The 5,000-nt window shown below is 45.6% G+C and overlaps 1 protein-coding gene across 5 annotated transcripts in view; it reads right to left on the bottom strand.

Annotated features, from left to right (window-relative positions):
- LOC113823485 (fibroblast growth factor receptor 3) overlaps nucleotides 1-5,000 on the bottom strand; it is a 185,635-nt gene that overhangs the window by 34,887 nt on the left and 145,748 nt on the right. The gene's annotated exons all lie outside the window — the stretch shown is intronic.

Below are 5,000 nucleotides of genomic sequence, written 5' to 3'. Positions count from 1 at the left end.
TAAGAAATAAAGAGCAATTAATATCAATGAATTAAGAAATAAAGAGCAATTAATATCAATGAATTAAGAAATAAACAGCCATTAATATCAATGAATTAAGAAATAAAGAGCAATTAATATCAATGAATTAAGAAATAAAGAGCAATTAATATCAATGAATTAAGAAATATCAGCCATTAAATACGAATGAATTAAGAAATAAACAGCCAATAATATCAATGAATTAATAAATAAACAGCCAATAATATCAATGAATTAATAAATAAACAGCCAATAATATCAATGAATTAAAAACTAAACAACCCTTAATATCAATGAATTAAGAAATAAACAGCCATTTCCCCGCCTTCCGACCTCCCTCACGCCCGCGCTGCACAGGCTCTCACGCCCACGCATCAACCTTATATTCCACCAACTTTATATTCTCGGACGGACAAAAAAAAATTAATTAACCGAGACCCCATGCTCTCGCTCGCTCACCAGGGGGGGGGGGTATGGGTGGGTGGATGGGTTGTAGGTGGATGTGATGGGCGGGGTGGATAGGTTATAGGTGGATGGGTTGTAGGTGGGCCGGGGGGTGGAGAGGTTGTAGGTGGATGGATTGTAGGTGGATGGGCGGGGTGGATAGTTTATAAGCGGATGGGCGATAGGTAGGCGGGCTACAGGTAGGCGTGGATCAGAGGGTGGCTAGGATGGGCGTGGGAAGGTGGAACTCTGGGGGATGATCTAAGGGCATAGCGTTGCCACAGGAAAGTTTCTTAAGTGAGGGAAAGACTTTGCAAACATATGCAACGAATCAGGCGTCTGTGTGGATGGGTGGATGGGCGGATAGGTGGATGGGTGGATAGGCGGATGGGTGGATAGGCGGATGGGTGGATAGGTGGATGGGCGGATGGGTGGATGGGTGGATAGGTGGATAGGTGGACAGGCGGATGGGCGGATAGGTGGATAGGATGATGGGCGGATGGGTGGACAGGCGGATGGGCGGATAGGTGGATGAGTGAATGGCGGATGGGTGGATAGACGGATGGGCGGATAGGCGGATGGGATGTGACATAGCCAGACTATCCTTCTGGCCATCCATCTCTTAAATTCCAACATTGACCTTGTCGAAAACGCTAAGCAACTCGAATCAAATCCGTCTATTCTTATTGCAGTTACTTTCCCGTCCATTCTATCCTACAAATTGCAATTCTCTTGCGCCGTGTTCATCAATGACACTATTAGGAGCCGGACACGCTAATTAACGAATGACGAGAAGGGCTAATGAGCAATAAAAAGCTAAAAAAAAAAAAAAAAAATGAACACGGAGAAACCAGCTCAATCAAGGACCATCTTGAACCACGTCACACGCGCCTCACTAATGAATACATCTCCCTCAGATGAACCCTTCCCCTCCCCCCTGCCCCCCCTCCCTTAAAGACACTTCTTAAGAACTTGTAAATGTCTGTCACTCAAAAAATAAAAATATAATATAAAAATAAATAAAATAAAAAAACACCCCCCCCCCCAAAAAAAAAAAAAAAAAAAAAAAAAAATCCTGACACACGCCAGCGACCGGCACGACACCCCGCCATCACGAGCAGCATTCCTCTCTATGGCGAACAGCACATTTCCCTCCCCAATGACACGGGATACCTACAAGCGAATCCCATTACCCTAGGACGCCGTTCCCCCCCCCCCCCCCCCCTCTCTCTCTCTCTCTCTCTCTCTCTCTCTCTCTCTCTCTCTCTCTCTCTCTCTCTCTCTCTCTCTCTCTCTCTCTCTCTCTCTCTCTCTCTCTCTCTCTCGAGTCCACGAGGTCTATGTAAGTACTTATATAGACCTTATTATTATAATAATAATAATAATAATAATAATAATAATAATAATAATAATAATAATAATAATAATAATAATAATAATAATAATAATAATAATAATAATAGCCACTAGACAATCAGGAAAGGAATTAAAGCCATAAACACCAAACCTCATTTAAGTCCCGGAGTCCGCAGTGAACGAGGAAAAATTAACAGGAAAACAAGCAAGCAAACAAACGCGTCTAAACCTAGCGACCTTCCTCCCGCAACGAGCAAGCAAGCAAGCAGAGCACAAGGGCCGCCTGCCTGGACGCAATCGACGAGACATGATCGCCGTCGTGTCGATTCGCGGGCGGAGGCATCGCCACGCCGCCCGCGACAGCACACGCCAACGACTTCGGGACTTCGCACATCGGCGGGGAACTGCGGAGTCACGCACCCGCGACCTTGGGTTTCGCTCGAAAGGCGATCGGACGGGCTCTCTATTCTTTTCTGATTCCTCTTTCTCTAATTCTCCTTTCTCTCTCTATTTCTATTTCTGATTCCTCTCTTTCTCTAATTCTCCTTTCTCTCTCTCTATTTCTATTTCTGATTCCTCTCTTTCTCTAATTCTCCTTTCTCTCTCTCTAATTCTCTTTCTCTAAGTCTCCTTCTGTGTCATCTTTCTTCATTTGTTTCTGTCTCCTCTCTCTCTCTCTCTCTCTCTCTCTCTCTCTCTCTCTCTCTCTCTCTCTCTCTCTCTCTCTCTATTTCTTTTTGTCTCCTATCTCTTTCTCTTGTTTGATTTCCTCTCTCTCTTATTTCTCTTTTATCCTATCTCCTCCTCTTGTTTGCCTTCTCTCTCTCTCTCTCACCTAAACCTTGCTTTACTTTAATTATGAATTCTATTTCCTCCTCTCTCTTCGAATCATTTCACGCCCTTAGACAAGAATCCTTATGCGGAACACACACAGAACAAAAGAAAGAGAGAGAGAGAGAGAGGGAGAGAGAGAGAGAGAGAGAGAGAGAGAGAGAGAGAGAGAGAGAGAGAGAGAGAGAGAGAGAGTGAGTGAGTGAGTGAGTGAGTGAGTGAGTGAGTGAGTGAGTGAGTGAGAGAGAGAGAGAGAGGGGGAGAGAGAGAGAGAGAGAGAGAGAGAGAGAGAGAGAAAGAGAGAGAGAGAGAGAGAAAGAGAGAAAAGAGAGAGAGAGAGAGTGTGAGTGAGTGAGTGAGTGAGTGAGTGAGTGAGTGAGTGAGTGAGAGAGACAGACAGAGAGAGAAAGAAAGAGAGAGAGAAATAATGAAAGAAAGAAACAAAGAAAGATAGAAAGAAAGAGAAAGAAAGAAAGAAAGAGAAAGAAGAGAAGAGAAGAGAAAGACGGACAACGAAGGGGAACAACAAAACGAAAGACGAGCGACAGTCCGCCACGCAGCTCAAGCACGACACCTCCGCCATCCCCCTCATTTGAAACTATTACGTCTGAGCCACGCAGCCATCCATCACGCCCGCGCCGCCCTCGACCGTCATGCGCCCACAATCTACTTTATGTAAATCCCCCTGCCACGCCCGCCCACTCCTTCCCGCCCGCCCGTGTCCCAGCGCCCGATTGCAGGGTGCCGACGCCAGGGGTTCGCCAAGGGGGGCTCTCTTCTCACTTTCTGTCTCTCGTCTTTCTTCCTCCTTCAATTCTCACTTTCTGTCTCTTGTCTTTCTTCCTCCTTTAATTCTCACTCACTTTCTTCCTCCTTTAATTCCCACTTTCTATTTCTTGTCTTTCTCCATCCTTTAATGCTCAATTTCTATCTCTCGTCTCTCTTCCTTCTTCAATTCTCACTTTTTATCTCTCACCCTTCTTCCTCATTTAATTCTCACTTTCTTTCTCTCGTCTTTCTTCCACCTTTCATTCTCACTATCTATCTCTTGTCTCTCTTCCTTCTTCAATTCTCACTTTCTATCTGTCGTTCTTCTTCCGCCTTGAATTGTCACTTACTATTTCTTATCTTTCTCCATCCTTTAATTCTCACTTTCTATCTCTCGTCTCTCTTCCTCCTTTAATTCTCACTTCCCATCTCTCGTCCTTTTTCCATCTTTAATTCTCACTTTCTCTCTCTCGTCTTTCTGCCTCCTTTCATTCTTACTTTCCCCCTCCTTTAATTCTCACTTTCTATCTTCGCCAAGGAGGACTCTCTCCTCACTTTCTATCTCTCGCCTTTCTTCCTCCTTTAATCCCCACTTCCTCTCTCTCGTCTCTCCGTCCTCCTTCAATTCTCACTTCCCATCTCCCGTCTTTCATCCTCCTTTCATTCTCACTTCCCATCTCTCGTCTTCCTTTAATTCTCCAAGCCAGGGAAGAAACCCCGGGAAGAAACCCCGGGATGCTGGGTGGTCGGGATAGCCAGGCAAGTCGTCCCACTCACTCAGATATACTCGCAAGTCTTCGTCTCTCTTCCATCTTTCATTCTCACTTTCTATCTCTCGTCTTTCCTCCTCCTTTCTATTTCCTGCCTTTCCCCATCCTTCGATTCCCACTTCCCATCTCCCATCACTCGGGAATACTCGCAAGTCTTCGTCTCTCTTCCATCTTTCATTCTCACTTTCTATCTCTCGTCTTTCCTCCTCCTTTCTATTTCCTGCCTTTCTCCATCCTTCGATTCCCGCTTCCCATCTCTCGCCTTTCTTCCTCCTTTCAATCCCACTTCCCATCTCTCGCCTTTCTTCCTCCTTTCATTCCCACTTCCCATCTCTCGCCTTCCTTTAATTCCCCAAGCCAGGGTAGAAACCCCGGGATGCTGGGTGGTCGGATAGCCAGGAAAGTCTCTCGTCTCTTTTCCTCACTCAATTCTCACTTTCTATCTCTCGTCTCTCTTCCTCACTTAATTCTCACTTTCTATCTCTCGTCTTTCCTCCTCCTTTGTATTTCTTGCCTTTCTCCATCCTTCGATTCCCGCTTCCCATCTCTCGCCTTTCTTCCTCCTTTCATTCCCACTTCCCATCTCTCGCCTTCCTTTAATTCCCCAAACCAAGGAAGAAACCCCAGGAAGAAACCCCGGGATGCTGGGTGGTCGGGATAGCCAGGCAAGTCGTCCTACTCACTCAGAAATACTCGCAAGTCTTCGTCTCTCTTCCATCTTTCATTCTCACTTTCTATCTCTCGTCTTTCCTCCTCCTTTCTATTTCCTGCCTTTCCCCATCCTTCGATTCCCACTTCCCATCTCCCATC

Source organism: Penaeus vannamei, chromosome 7 (genome assembly GCF_042767895.1).
Source record: "Penaeus vannamei isolate JL-2024 chromosome 7, ASM4276789v1, whole genome shotgun sequence".
Lineage (NCBI taxonomy): Eukaryota > Metazoa > Arthropoda > Malacostraca > Decapoda > Penaeidae > Penaeus > Penaeus vannamei.
Note: the sequence above shows the minus strand (reverse complement) of the source record. Positions and strands in the feature narration are given on the sequence as shown.